General features: G+C 52.6%; 1 protein-coding gene and 1 pseudogene across 3 annotated transcripts in view; both read right to left on the bottom strand.

The window, feature by feature from the left end:
- PEBP4 (phosphatidylethanolamine binding protein 4) overlaps window positions 1-15,870 on the bottom strand; it is a 269,506-nt gene that overhangs the window by 29,418 nt on the left and 224,218 nt on the right. The window lies entirely within an intron of this gene.
- On the bottom strand, window positions 13,942-14,727 carry LOC132367659 (small ribosomal subunit protein eS4, X isoform-like; annotated as a pseudogene).

Genomic DNA, 15,870 nt, shown 5'->3' with positions numbered 1-15,870 from the left:
TCTGAGGCAGGTGGGATGGGCAGAATCAGAGTCCCCACACCCTGGAGGATGGAGAGACAGGCCAATTTTCTTTCCCTAGAGTTCCGGAACTGCCTAACTATGGTCTTTCGGTCAGAAACTGGAGAGGAGCCACAGGCCATCATGACAAGGTCTGCCAGTGGCAAGAAACTCTAATGAGTCAGCCTGCAGCCTCAGTGTTCCCATCTGGGCGCTGGCCCAGCCCTGCCTCCAGGCCATTTGCAGATAATTGGGGTCAGAGGAGGGCAGAGGATGCCAGGAATGTAGGTTCCTGGGCCCCTGACCAACCTCCCATTTTCAGTGCCCTCCCCTTGGAGACAGTCGCCCCCTGACAACGCAGGGCAGAAAAAGCATCCCCCACCCCATACTTGGCCTCTCAGCAGGGGGCACCGTGGTAGGAAAGGTACCTTTAGAAAGGCTCAGAGAGCAAACAGGTGAGGTGAGTCACTCGGAGGTGGTGTCGTGGTTATTAGGCAATAAAAACCACCGTCCAATACGCGTGTTGGCCGCTCTCCTCTCTTGAGGCCTATCAGGCACGTTCATGCCATGGTATCATTTAATCCTCCTTCCCAAGGAGGCAGAAAGGACAAGGCTTATCATCCCCAATTTGCAGGTGGTGAACACAAGCTCCCAAGAGGTTAAGTGACTTGCCCGAGGTTATAGTTCCAATCGGCTGCAGATCTGGGAACGGAATCCAGGTGTCCTGGTCCATGATCTAAGCCTCCTGACTCATAGTCCAAGGTTACTTTGCCCATACCTCATAACAAAGGGGGCTGTGTTCAGGAAATCAGTTCTAGAGGGAAGAGATGATTTCTTTCCCCTTTGCCAGAATTTCTTGGGTGACCCTGAATATGCTCAGATTGGGCTGAAGGGCCAGTCTAGATCTTCCTAAATCTCTCCTGGGTCACGCCCAGGCCTGGGGGCAGGAAACTTTTTGGACAGGAGCAGGTCACTTTTGCCAGTGTCCTCCTGACTTAGGGGACCCTGAGCGCCACTGTGAGGCCACTGAGAGGGGCGTGAGCTGTGATGAGTCAACAGTTCACTAGCCTTAGGTTCTGCAAAGGCATCGGCAACCTGATGTGGAGGTGGGACCTGGAGGAACGAGGGGTGGCCAGGTGAACTGGGGAGGGCCTGGAGCCCTGTGGCTGGAGGATTTACCAGTGCGATGCTGAGAGCTCTCCTCAGGCCCTTGGCCTGACTAATAAGAGTTGAGGTTCCCTGTGAGCTTGGCGCTGTAGTTTCTGTCTCAATGTCCTCCTCTGCTTCTCCTTATCTTTCCAGTCTAGTTCCCACTTCTTTTCCACTATGAAGCCTTCCTCAAGTGCTCTCTCCTAGTGCTTCCCTTCTGTAGTACAGAACCATCCCCCACTCCCCCACCCCCACCCCAGGCTAGACCTACAGCTGTTTGCTCTTCTGCATCTCCTCTGGCCCTGAGCTCTTCCAGAGCATCTTGTCTTGGCCCCCTGCTGCTCTGTCTCCTGCTCCTGTGGCAGAGGTACATACTCGGGCCTGGAGGGGAGGGACTGACACACACCCAGCACGGGCCTGGTCCAGGCATTCCACATTCATCAGTGCACTTGATCGTCCCAATGACCCTTCAAGGCAGGAAACAGGCTGGGGGAGAGCAGCCACTTGTTCAGGTCATTAGGTGGCAGAAGTGGGATTAAACCCAGATATTGCTGATTTCAGATGTGATTCTCTTCACCCAGTTCAATGCTGCCTCTCAAATGCTTGCTTAGAAGAATGTGGGAGAAAGTGACAAAATGGATTATATGTCTATGGGACTGAGTCAAGATGCTGTCCCCTGGCTTGAAAAATGAACCCAACCTGTGGCAGAAGAAGCATTTATATTTCACTAGATTCAGTTCGCTTGTTTGCTTCCTTCTTTTTTCCCAGGAAACATTTTTGCTGCAGTGATCTGTGAAAGAGCCTCAGGACCATCCCTGTTAGATGTGTCCCTCACCCCCTGCCAATGGAAGGAGCTGGGCCATATCTCTGTGAATCCAGGAGCCCAGGTGTGAAAGCCACCGTGGGGGATGGAGAGAGGCCTGGTCACAAGGGCTGATCTATTTGGGGACAGGTTGGGCTCTTCAGGTCTGGAAAACCACCAGATGCCGTATCTGTGGCCCCTGACCGTAGGGTCTGTGATTCTGTTCTCTGGCCTTTATGGAGCAGGGTGGGGGAGAGTGTCGGTCTCCCAGATTAGGAGTAGCTGGTCAGCTCTTGACCACAGGACTTCCCTTGCTTTCCTCCCCTTCTCTCTTATTGCAGCCTCTTCCTCCTCCGTTCTCTCTTCTCTCCAGTCTCTTCCTCTTCACCCCTCTCTTCTGCCTTCTTCTCCGCTTTCTCCTCCTCTCCTTCCTACATGGACCTCAGCCTTCTATCAGGAAACCAATTTCTTCATATTGGCTCCCCTAGTCTACCTCCTCCTGATCGGCACTATCCATCTGATACAACATTCTGTGATGATGGAAATGTTCTAGATCCGTGTTGTCTTATATAGTAGCTGCTAGCCACATGTGGTTATTGAACACTTCAAATGTGGCTTGTGCTGCTGAGGAACTAAATTTTTAAACATTTAAAAAATTTTTAATTAATTTTAATTTTAATTGGCACCTGTGGCTGGTAGCTACTGAGGTGGACATCAGAGCTCTAAATGATACGTAGTGCTGGACCCCCTGGAGGTGCCCCTCCTCTCCCCCAAACCTCTGTAGGACCCAGCTTCCCTCCTGTGTTCAGCTTCCTGATCTGCGACCTGTGAGAGGCCACGGAGTTCTGGGCTTGGAGCTGGATGACCCTGGGCATTGGATCTGGGAGCCTCAGTGGACTCTTCTGTCAAATAATGAATATAATTTCTTGAGGAAGGTGCCCTAGCCTCAAGGTTTCCTTCCAACTCTTAGTTCAGTGCTTCTCTGGGCCGGAGCCTGCTATGATCAGATCTGGGCGAGTCAGTGTGAACAGCAGGGCAGGTGCTGTGTGTGTGTGTGTGTGTATGCGCATGTATGTGAGTCATCTATGCATGTATGTGTGCATGCATGCACAAAGGTGTGTGTGTGTGGCAGAGGGTTGAGGCGCAGCAGTGAGACCCTGGGGATCCTGCCTAACTAAACAGCCTGAGACTAGGAAAGGGGTTGAAGGCTGCTTAGATGGGGAAGGTTGTGGTCTGACTCTACTTCTGCTGGGCGTCTGCCCAATCCTCAGCCCGGACTGTTCCAGTGATGCCCCAGACTTCCTCTTTTGCCATAAAAGTATCCCAGAAAGCCTCTCCACAGAGGCCCCAGGGGTTTTCTCAGGGAATGTGTGAGTTTGTGAGCAGGAGCCCCAGGCTGCGTGCGGTCTCCCACAGAGCCTGGCATTGGAGGGGATGTGTGTCCCAGCCTTGGGGGGAGGGGAGGGGTTTCGCCTGGACCCAGGCCCTGGCTTATGCAATGCTTAGACTCTTAGTCAATTCCAACAACTTGGACGGATGCACACACACACACACACACACACACACACACGTGCACACACTGCGTAGGGAGGTGTGGAAGGGAAATAAATTAGCCTTTGCTGCTTTGCCCTCCCTCCAAGCCTCTGCCACCGCAGATCCACCCCACATTCGGAGATAAGGGGGGATCCCCCGAGAGAGGGTGTTTTTAGGCTTCTTGGGTGAGATGGAGGCTCCAAGCCTATGAGATGGGAGGGACCACTGAGAGGAGCCCTCTGGGGGCAGGGAGAGAAGCCCACCAGCCAGTAAGTGATGGGACATGGTCAGGGTGTGGAGAGAATGGGATGCCTTCTCTTCTGCCCCAGAAGGTGCCCAAGCCTCAGGGATCCTGGGTCACAGAACCCCCCTGGCAGAGAGTTGCATCAGGGTGAAACTGCATGCTAGATGCCTTGGGGGAGAGGGCACTGAGGGCTTGAGATCCTAATTTTCCAGCCTTAGGGTGCTTAGGGTCAAACCCTCAGCCTCCGCCAGTGCCCCACCCCCTCTCCAACTGCGCACAGATGGAGGGGGTCGCTGGGGGTGAGTGAAGAAAGCGGGTGTGTGTGTGGATCAGAGGTAACCGGGCTTTTATCAGGTCCGAGTCGGGCAGGTGGGTGGGAACAGCATCAGGTAGTCCTGGAGTTCCCCACAAGCAAGGGCTTCCCGGGAAAAGAGCCCTTCCTGCTGGGAAGCCGCGAGGCTCTGACTGCAGACCAGGCCTCTCTCTCTGCCGTCACTGTACACGCAGGAGCGCTCCCAGCAAGTGAGCCGCTTAGCAGCAGAGCTGCCTGGAGGCAGGGAGCTGGAGCAGACGACCCGCTGGGTCCCTTCGAACTCTGGAATTCCACACAGGGGACTCACCACACCCATGCTTCTTGGCTGTGTGGACCCACACTGGTCCACAGAGAGTCTGGGGCGGGGGGAGCCGCTGTTGGGACTAGGGAAAGGACAGTCTGAGGTGTGGGTACAGAAAGGGGTATCCCACAGAGCTCTGCTGGAGTTTCTGAATTTGCTCTGGTGCTTTCACTTCCCTGGAAGGAGAATGGGGATAGCTGAAAAGGTCTGAAAATTGCTTTTCGGTTACACATGGTTTTGGCAGGAAAGCTGAGGGGTGTTCTTCCTTTATCATAGCTGGCAGCCCGGACTTCCCACAACGCAGTGAAGGGGAGCCTGAGGTCTGGCTGGCCGGTACCTCCCTCACACGTCTCTTGGGCCTCTGTGTAGCTCTTCTTCCTTCAGATCTGCGGGCAAGAGGTCCCTTCTCTGTCATGTCAGCCCTAGGAACACAGCTGCCTTCCCAGGCTCATGACCTCCACTGACCCTGCTTGAACTGAGAGCCACGCCTGCCCCAGCCCCTGCCTCTCCCCACCTCCTCCCTCCCTGGACAGGGGAGTCCCCATCCAGGGCCTGGCCCCCAGACACAGCACACGGATCAACTCTCTGAGATGGTCGCCATTTGCCTGTCTGGACATTGCCTTTCCCTCCCTTCGTTTGAGCAGATTCCCCGTGTAGGTGGGTAGCTGCCGACAGCCGTGGAAGCACAGATGAGCCGTGGATGATGAGATCTGAAGGGAGTTCAGAGACCCCTTAGCGAGGTCTACCCTCTACCTTTTACTGAGGAACCAAATCAGGGCCGCGGCATCCACAGGACCACTTATAGGCAGCGGGGCTCTGGAACCCGGTTCTCCTGATTCCCGGTGTGAGATACCTCATACCAAATTAAGTCCTTCATTTTCCCAGGGGCTTGGATGTGCATGCAGCTGGGATTTGGAAAAACTGACCCGGGCAGAATTTTCTTTTCTTCCAAGATCGAAGTGGATCATTCTGGGTACCTGGTTGGTGTTTAATAAATACCTGCTGATTGACCTGTGTCTCTGGGTGAATCCTCTCTCCCCCTCTAGAGGAAGGAGGGGGCAGACCCTGTAGGAGCTTGGTTTATCCCTTCCCTGCTCTCCTCTAGATTTCCACTCCTGTCCGGCAGTTAGAAAAGAGGATGCCAGAGGACCCACACTCCCCCTTCGCTAGGGGCACACTTTGCTGTCTCTTAGCTTCCTGCAGTGCCAGGACCCGAGGCAAGGAGTCAGTCTAACCAGGGCAACCGCCCTGACTAACTGTTAGAGAAATAAACAAGGTATAAGGGAGAGGAGTACCGAGGGGAGTACCGAGGGGAGAGGAGTTACCTCAAAAGTATCTCAGAAAAGAAGAAAGCCAAATTTTTATATGAGGTGCATGGATGGGGGGAGAGGGAGAAAAAAAAAAAAGCCTGGGTAATTAAGTTAATAGGTTTCTTAAAAAATGCCCTTGTGAGTGATGTTCAACACATTCAAGTGTTGACAAGAAGGTATTTAACTTGACACCCACGCAACGGGCAGAAGCATGCTCTCGGCTCCGACACACCTTCTTTGTCTGAAACTTGTAGTAAAACTCAGTGCTGGGTTGTGAAATCTGTCCCAAGGGATCCGTGTTGCGGGGGTCCAAGGTCAAGCCTCCTGCTTCTAGACAGAGTTGGGGTGGGTGAGGGTGGCTACCCTAAACCAAGGTCCCTAGGTTAGGAGAGCAGAGGCTGGGGTCCTCAACTCAGAAGCCCACGGAAGCTCTTATTCTGGGGGTCTCGGAGGGCCCACAAGACTACTTTTGACTCTTGCAAATGGTTGGAATGAAGCTCTGTCCCCTCCCTCCAAGATCCAGTTGCCTTGTGGACCTTGGGTCTGATACCCAGGAACATCTGTGCGGTCCTAGGGCTTCCCTAGCACGATGAACTAGTGGCATAATCTGGGTGAATTGGTGAATATGGATTTTCCCTTTCTCTTAAACCTGTAGTAGGGAGAGAGGCCCCAAATCACTGGGCTAGTGGAAAGAAGCCTTGCCTTGGAGGAGGAGGAGGAGGAGGAGGAAGGGGAGGGGGAGGGGGAAGGGGTGTGTGTGTGTGTGTGTGTGTGTGTGTGTGTGTGTGTATTTAAAGAAAACTTTGGGTTGCTCTCATTTGAAAGCACAGGGGCATAAATTACCATTCCTAAAACAAAGGAGTTTCTCCTTTTGCCAAGCAGCCTGCCTCAAAGGCCCCGGACAAGGATGGGGCTCCTTGCCTGCTGCGGGCTTATCAGCCTGCCTTCCTGCCCAGCTGTCATCCAACCCTCTTGTCATCAGCCATCTCTCATCCACCTTCTCTTTCTGTTACATTAAGCTCAGACTTATCGGGTGATCAGAGTTTTCAGGCTGGGACCTGAATTTCAGGGTCTCCGCCATTGTTACGGTGGCCAGATCTGTAAAGTGGAAAAATGGTGACATGAACGCCTTTGTGAAAGAAATTTTCTTTCTTAGATACTGAGCAAAACACTTTGAAAATAAAGTAACCTAACTCCACAGTTGTCTGGTCACCTTGAGGCCGCGTAAGTGAGCAATGTGAAAAACCTGAATCAACATCCATGGTTAATGGGTTTCCAGCCTGGCAGAAGGGCTAGCACTGCCCTTCACCTAAAGTCATATACAAAGGCTGTGTGTGTCTGTGGATGTGGTGGGAAGAGTGGGGCACATTGGAATTTCCCCTCATTTAAAAATGGCGGTCAAGGAAGGCGATCCCTTCTTACAACAAGAAAGCCTGGGTTAGTGCTTTGCTCTTGTTCTTGGCACCAGCCCTTGTTCTGGGGGCTCATTTCTGCTTAGAGAAGCCGGTTCCCATCCAGGCCATCCCACTGTTCAGGAGATGTAGGATTCTGGGGTTTGCGCACACGCCTAAGACATTTCCGTTTCTAGGAAAAGGGAACAATTTATCATCTTTCTCCCTAACTCCTAATGCATTAGGACACAGTATTAAAGAAAAGGCTCTGGGTTGAGTAGGAGATACCTGTGAATTTTACAGTCAAATTTCCCATTCCTCCAATACTCTCCCGTCCCCATTCTCCATCATGGAGACAGATCACGGCGATGTCTCTCCTTTTCCTGATTTTCCAATTTGAGTTTCCTAAGAGCAAACTGAGAGGGTTAATCAGATTCCCCGCTTTCCTGTTTGACGCAGGCAGGTGGCCAGGGAGTAGCCCAGTTCAACACACTCTCATTGAGTGCCTACCATGTACAGAGCCAGGGCTGGGGGCTACGGGGCTGTAGTTCCTGCCCTTAAACAATTTTCAGCTCACGGGAGGCGCAGAACTGCCTGAATTATCCTTACAGTCCCAGAGAATGCACATGCCCTGCTCAGGGGCCAGGAGGGAACTGAGAGCGCCCCAGAAACAGACAGGTTTCCAGAGAAGTCACTTCCTCGCGAGATTCCCCATTTCCTCCCACCTCCCAGCATTGAAACTGGGGGCACCACAAGGACCTAGACAATGAGTCAACTCGACAAGGGCAGACTTTTAGCTGGGACATCTTTTCACATCAAACCTTTTTTTTGAAAATAGGTTTTCCTTCCTTCGGAGACACCTGGCCAGAGCGAAGCAGACTCCCTAGTTGTGACCAAATACTGAAATCAGATCAGTGATGTTGTAGTGTGTTTCGTAAGGACAGACGCTGCTGGGAGAACTAGAGAGATGGGCAGCTCCCGTAGCTGCCCAGAGCCTGAGGTTGAACCCCGAGGCGGAGCCCTCCAGAGTGGCCACCTTGCCGAAGTCCTTCCCAGGCCACCATTCCTTGTGGAGGAGGGTGGAGGGTGGAAGCCAGGGCCCTGGGCTACTGGCTTTAGTGCGCTCGTGGGTGGGTGGGTGGGTGGGAGGGCTCAATACTGGCTTTCGGACCAGACTTCCCCACCCCTGTGTGGGAGGCGTGAGGGGCTAGAGCCGGGAGGCAGGAAGTGAGCGCAGATGGGCTGCCCAGACAGCTGTGCGGGGGACAGAGCACATCTGTCCGGGTGAGTCTAGTGGGGCCCCTCCCCACAACCTACATGCCAAGTCTACCCGTTCATCAGTAGGGTGTGGGCTCAGTTTGGGTCCCAAATGGGGAAAATGATGGGAAAGGAAAGTTTGAAGGCAGAGGCAGGAGCTAGGGGTTGCTAAGGGGGTATGTTCCCATGAGAAAAAGAATGTCTGAACTCTGGGGGAGAGGAAGGGACGAAGGGCAAAGAGAAACCTAAAAGCAAATGGATCAGATTGCATCTGCCCAGGGTGGGCTTGTGGCTTCCAGGTGGCTCCTGAGCGCCCAGGGTCCGGCGTCTCCTCTGAGAAGCTGCCCAACTCCTCGCCTCTCCTATGCTCCCCAAATGTCTTACATTGCAGCAATTAAAGTCCCCGAGGTAACTGCTCCTTCTTCCGTCTCACCTACTAGCCCGCGGGTGTACTAAGATCAGAGACCCTATCTTCTTCATCACTGAATCCTCACAGAGTAGACACTCGGTAGAAGTTTGCTGAATGAGTGAGTGATTGCATGGCCTAAATCGACACAAGGTTTCCCACTGAATGCTTTAATTTTCTCTAATTGGCTGTAAATATTGCTGGGGAAGCTTTTCCCAAGTAGACACTCGAATAGATCTTTGGGAGATAGAAACTGGATCAGATTCTCATCAGGAATTTGCCTGCGGGCCTGAGGGTAGTTTACCTCTTTAAGCTCTTTTCTAGGGAGCTGAGCACAGGGGAAAGGCTCATTGTTCTAGAAACACACTGACTTGGCTTCACGGCCACTTGCATGTCCTCCCTGGGGCAGCTGCTTCCCCCTCTGTGCAAAGCTATCACCTGCCTGCTACGGAGCCAGAGAGGCAGGAGTTATGGATCACGTGGACCTCCACGAGTAGGGGAGGCTGATAGCTCCCCTGAATCCGTCCTCCATCACCTCTCCCTGCCTGGTTTTCACGGCGCGATAAAAGGAGACGCGAGGGACTTCCCTGGTGGTCCAGTGGGTAAGACTCCACGTTCCCAATGCAGGGGGCCCGGGTTTCATCCCTGGTCAGGGAACTCGATACCGCACGCGTGCTGCAACTAAGAGTTCGCGTGCCGCAGGTACGAAGTCTGCACGCCGCAACTAAAAGATCCCGCGTGCCGCAACTAAGATCCGGCACGGCCAATAAATAAATAATGAATAAGTATTCAAAAAATAAATAAATGAGCTTTAAAAAAAAAAAAGAGAGATGGGAGTTGGAGTTCCAGCTCTACTGTGTGGCCCCAGGTGAGTCATTTCTCCTCTCTGGGCCTCTTGTGTTCTCATCTGAACAATGAAGGCTGGACTAGGGAATCTCTGAGATCTCTACCAGTTCCTAATGTCACAAATCTGGTAGAATGATGAGCAGGGAACGTGGCCCTTGATGTCATCACCAATCTCCCCAGAGCCTGGTCTGGGGACTTTCCCTTAACTTAGGCTTGGGAGGGCCCACAAAGCCCCCACTCCCCTCATGAGCTCCTGTGTTCACCCACTTGCTGCAAAGGTGACTCTTCCTGGATGAGTTAGTCAAGTCCTGCTTGAAGTCAGAAAGTCTGCGTGAATGACTCTTAAATGTTTCCCAAATTTCTACCCCTGTTTTCTATTACCTTGTGGGTGTAACAGAAGTGCCAATAGGGACAAAGGAAGGATGAAAGTCCCAAGGGCTTGGGGCCGAAATGGGACACGTGTACTCTCCTCTAACGTTATTTTTGTCATGCTCGTCGCCATCACCGTCACCCATTATTAATACTGTTAAACATTTATTGTTCTTCGTTCAGCCAAGAGCAGTGGGTGAGTAAATCAGCAAGAAACTCCGGCCACAAGAAGCCTGCGCCGTTTTGGGCATTTCTCAGGTCAAGGCTGGTTTCTCCAGCCCTTATGCAGGGATTAAATCTGACCCTCAGCAGGAAATGGGGCTCGTGGCTTTGAGTTCCTTTATATGAAAGTGCTCTCCTTTCCGGAGGAAAGGTGTTATAATTCCGAGCTACTTTTGCCGCTGTGTATCTGTTTCTTATTCACATTTGTAGCTCCTACAATGCCTTGAACAGGGCACGACCAAAGGTGCTTGCTAAATGCTTCTTGAAAATAGTTAATTATAATGATGTCTTACAACAAGTTAAGCAGGGGAAGTGGGCCTGGGAGTGCTCTGCAGTGCTTCTGAGCTGCCAGGAGCTGAGAAACAGTTTAACTCCTCGTCTGGGGCATCTTCCCTGCTAACGCTTAGAGCCTGGAGCCCTCGGGTTGCAAGGCTAGCAAGGGATTGGCTAGCAAGGGATTGTTTGGGAGGCGGTGGGGGGGTGGGGCCAAGGCTCAGACAGGAGGTGAACAGCTGGCGCCTCCTTCTGGCCCTGCCAGGCTGGAGCAGCCCTGGGGAGGGCTGGTGGGGGAACCTCAGCCCCTCGGCTTCCAGAATATCACCTCCCTCCCACTACCCCAGCCCCTTCACCCCGAGAGATCCCAGCTCAGGAGAGCCAGTGGAGAGCAAGGGAGGCTGTTATGTAACTGATTTAACTCCTTGCCAAACTGGTGACTAATTCAGACCGTCTCGGCCAGATTGGCTCCACAGCTTTGGTGTGAGCTGCAGGAGGCCCGGCTGGTTCGTGGCTGGTTCGTGGCTGGTTCTCACACCCTCTGCTGGAAGGATCTCTCAGCTCCCTTGCTGGCCTGGGCCACCACCAACCTCAACCACGGCTCCATCAGCACTCCTGCCTACAGGAGACCTTCTCTGTAGGCGTCCGATCCCCCAACTTTGTGTCCCTTCCTGCCCTACAAAAAGAGGCCAGGAAGACAGTTCATTTATGTCTGCCCCCAAGACAGTTCATTTATGCCTGGGGCTCACTGAGGCCCTTCATTTTGCACCTGGTGAGGGCGAAGGGCGCTGTGGCCTGCTGCCCTTGGCTGGCTGGCCGGCCGGAGAGTGTTGGCTGCTAAGGTTGGCACTGTTGGGTCCAGAACTCGGGGGCCCTCTCCACCACTGCCCAAGGGGAAAGGGCTCCAGGGAACATCTGGCCTCACCCAGTCCCCTGGCCTTGGACCCCCGGCCCTGCAGGTCACAGGCTGCCTGGGTGATGCCGGGAGAGGCGTGGACTCACTGCTTCGTTTCTCACTTTTCTTTTTTAAGAGGGGGTGCTTGGTAAGCCCAGCCCATCCCTCCTGCAGAAGGCCGTCCTGAGGGGGAACGTGGAGGGAGGACATTTGTGCTTATTTGGAGACAGTTCAGGGAAAAACACAAAGAGGTGTCCTGACAAGGCCCACGGTATTCATAGACATGAGTGCTGGGGATTAGTTTATTTAATCCTTAACCACACAGCCCTCTGTGGTTGGGATTATTCCCATTTTACAGGTGGGGAAACTGAGGCTGAAAGGAATTGGGTGGTTTGCCAAAGCTGGTAAGTGGCTGAGCTGGGCTTTGAACTCACTCCCCAGTGGCTTGGGAGCCTAAGCTGGTTCTGATACACTGCCTTCCCATGGCATTCCTGGGATGGGTTCCCGAGGCCGTTGAAAGACTTGTACATCTCAGCAGCCTCATGGCAACTGCCCAGCTAGACCCAGAAAATAATACTACCTTGTACTGCTGCTTCCTTCCGCCAAGCCCCACACAGACATGATCTCATTCACTTTCCCACAGTCCCATGTGGGCTAAGGAGTGGGTGGGGACTCCGTTTCCCAGGGAGGAAAGGGAGGCACAGAGAGGGATGCTGGCCTGTCCTAGGTCACAAAGCTGGCTGGCGGCAGAGCTGGGACTGGAAATCAGGCATCCCTGCCCTTGAGGGCGGTCATTTAGCTTGATGAATATGGGCTAGAATCACCCCCGAGATACAGCAAATTGGGGTGCTTTTCTTGAGGGCTGACTCAGTGGCTGAAACAGCTCCAAGATAGCTGGGCTTGTGTTAAAAAAAGGAAATCTGAGATGCATATAAAGGCAATCTGTATGCCAAGAAAGAGGCGCTGGGACTAATGGTCACCACACTAGCTCCCCTCCTGGCCAGTCCCGGCACAGTCTCTCTGCTTCCCTTCCCCAGATGCCCTGGGGCTCAGACGCAGCCCTGGTGCGATGGAAAGAACACTGGCTTTGAGGTCATGGAACCTGGAGAGGATATTCACTAGGGACTCCAAAATCAGTCATTTCCCCTCTCAGCTTTTCCACTTTTCACTCAAAAAGTGGGGATAATAACTACATGAAATAGACATTGTGTGTGAAAAATTTCATCAACTATAAAGCCTGCAGAGAGAGAGAAATTACTGGTGCTCCCTTCAGCCCGATCTCATCTCTACTAAAGACCTTTTTAAAAATGGCTTTGAAGCGGCGAGTCACGCAACAGCATTGTCCTGGTCAAACGTCTGTCTTCCCTACTGTGGCTTTTCCACTTGGATCTCTGGTACCCAACGTCTGGTCCCGAATCAGATGTTCCCTGGGTGGCCCCATGGGCTCCAGGGCAGGGCTGGCAAACTTTTTGCAAAGGCCCACGTGGTAAATATTTGAGGCTTCGTGGGCCACAGGCGATTTTGGTCACATGTTCTTTGTGTCTTTCTTTCTTTTCTTACAACTCTTTAAAAATGTAAGAAACGTTCTTAGTTCACGGGTCTTACAAAAACAGGCCGATCTGGCCCGCTGGCTGTAGTTTGCTATGCCTGGCCTAGTGTAAAATTGGGGGCGGGGGGAGTCTGGAAGTAGACAAGGCCTAGACCCCCAGTTTTGCTGCTTGCCTGCCTGCGGGCCTTCGGATCACTCTTCAACCTCCCCGGGACTTAGTGAATTGTCTGCCTCATGGTTGTAATAGTGCCTACTTGTTTCAGAGGGCCGCTGTGAGGGTTCTCAATAGAAAGCGTCTACCCCCCAGGTGCCTGAGAGATGCGGGGTGGTATCATTACTGCTCAATGAGTGAGGGACGGCCCACACTGTCCTTGGTGTGATGGGGAGGACAGTACCCTCCCAGAGTCTGGGATATTCTACAAGGTGACCAACCAAGGCCCTGCTCGGAAGGCAGAGGCCCAGGGTTTCACGAGGAGAGGAAGACCTGGGGTTATGTCGAGGGGCTGCTTGTAGGGTTGGGACCTTGGTCCCACCACCAGCTTTGTCTTGGGCGGGAGGTGGTGTCTGGGAGTCTGTGGGACTACAAGAGGCCCCACACAGACCCGGGGCCCAGGGGGACCCAGGGCTTTGCCGAGAGGACACCGGTGACTCCCTGGTCCTCTTGAGTCCTGGCTTGTTGTCAAGTGAAAAACTAGAGAAGGAAGCAGTTCTGAAAAAAGTGTGGGTCAGAGCAAGCTCTTTTCATTAATAATAAGAGCCACCACGTACTGAGCACTTTTGCGTCCCGGGCGCTGGGGGCTGTATGCCCATCCCTCCATCCCCCCAGCGGGCCCGGGGCAATGCTGGGGCGGGAAGGGGGCGCGGGGAAGGCTCACAGCTGCAGGGGCCGGAGCCGGGGGAGGATGGTCCTGCTTTCTTTGATGTTCCACTGCCTCCTGGGAGCCTAGCTCTGCCCGTGGGTTCAGGTTTGGGTGGATACTCAGGCCAGGGGAGTTTGAGATCTTGATTCTTTTTCTTTCTTTCTTTTTTTTAAAAATTATGTGGTAGTTATCTTTAAGTACAAAGACTTTTCCAATCATGTCACTTAGAGATCATTTTATCCACCGCTCTGTTTGCCACCAGTCTCTTGTCTCTCTTCTCAGCAATGGAAAGGTGGATACCCTTTCCACGAGGAAGAGAGATCCACGGTTTGTTGCCTTTGCCAATAACGAAAATGCTGGAGAGCCGGGTGGCAAAGCTCTTGCCGTTGGCATCTTTCACATGAACTACATCAAAAGAACCAGGATGTCTCTCCCGGTTAGTGATCACACCAGTTCTTCCCAGGTTAGCACCTCCAGTCACCGTGCACAGGTTACCGGTGTCAAATGTGATGAAATCAGTAATCTTGCCAGTCTCCAAATCAGTTTGAATGGTGTCATTCACCTTGATGAGGGGATCATGGTAGCGGATGGTGCGAGCATCATGGGTCACCAGAAGAGGGATTCCTTTTGTTCCCACAAAGATCTTTCTCACTTTGCACAACTTATACTTGGCCTCCTCAGGTGTAATATGATGAACAGCAAAGCGACCCTTGGTGTCATAGATCAGACGAAAATTCTCTCCAGTCTTGTCAATGCTGATGACATCCATAAAACCAGCAGGGTAGGTTATATCAGTGAGGACCTTGCCATCAATCTTAATGAAACGCTGCATGCAGATCTTCTTTACTTCATCTCCTGTTAGGGCATACTTGACTCTGTTCCTTGAGACATTCCCTCAGCTTGTGGGGACCGGTAGATGGACGAGGAGCAAACACACCAGTCAGTTTATCCAGCATCCAGTGCTTTGGAGCTGCTATGTGCTTCAGGTGTTTCTTGGGACCGCGAGCCATGGCTGCACTAGGCACGAAAAGAGAGCGATTCTTCTTTTTGAGAAATACAGTGAAAAGGACTAGTTCCTCGGCTGCTGGAAAAACTCCATCATCACCCAGCCGTGGAAACTGGAGCACTCTCTTCTGTGTACTTGTGCCATCCCGTGGCTGGTTCTGGAGGGTCACCTGCGACCAGCCTCCCGGGCTGGAACTCAGCAGTGTGACTCGGTGCACAGGGGCCATGTCTTCCTATTGCCAACACCCTGCTTATTTCTGTGCCTCTTTCCACCTATAATTCACTGTTCCTGTATCTAGAAAGCCATCCTGTTACTTCTTTACCTGGTAAACTTCTACGCAGTCCTTTAAAACATAGCTCAAATGTCACCTCCTCCAGGAAGCCTTCCAAGACTACCCAGGCACAGTTAGTATCTCCCTCTTCTGCCTTTAGGCACTTTGATTGTTATACTATTTGGGGGTGGGGGACAAACATTAATCGAGCACTTAGTACATCCTACGCCTTACGCTAAGCACTTTACTGAATTATACCATTTAACATTCAAAAACCCATGAAAGGGTCTTATCCCCATTTTACAGATAAGGAAGCCGAGGCTCAGAGCAGCTAAATCACCTGCCCAAGGTGAGGCTGGGATCTGAATCCAAGCAGTATGACCTCAGTGCCCTCCTTCCACCACTAAATGATATTGCCTCTCTGACACTAGTTATAATGACCCCAAACTGTGATAATAAGTTTATGGGTCTGTAAATGGCCCGTGAGCTGAGACCATGACTTACGTATCTTTGCTGTCCCAGAATGTAGCGCAGTGCAGTGCACACAGTAGGCGCTTAGTGGTTGGTTGCTCATGGAAAGAATGTTGAATACAGAGCCTGTGGGGGTTGGGCCCACTAAAGGAAGGTGGGGTGCTGGGAGTGGGGAAAGGAAGACCAGTGGGGGACACAGCTGAGTGGGTGGGGCTTGCTTGACCCTGGTGGGGGGAAGGTTCCTGCTGCCAGCTGCCATGCCATCCTGGAATCACGAGCCTGGCAAGAACAACAGAATGATGTCCTGACACTGCTTAGTAAGCACCTTCAACGTGCTAGGAAGCGCTTCGCACAAGGGCATTCTAAGTCCAGGACAAAGGACAGCTAGTTCAAATCCCTAGACAG

Source organism: Balaenoptera ricei, chromosome 6, assembly GCF_028023285.1.
Source record: "Balaenoptera ricei isolate mBalRic1 chromosome 6, mBalRic1.hap2, whole genome shotgun sequence".
NCBI classification, from domain to species: Eukaryota; Metazoa; Chordata; class Mammalia; order Artiodactyla; family Balaenopteridae; genus Balaenoptera; species Balaenoptera ricei.
The sequence above is the reverse complement of the archived record's forward strand: the minus strand, read 5'-3'. Positions and strand labels throughout refer to the sequence as shown.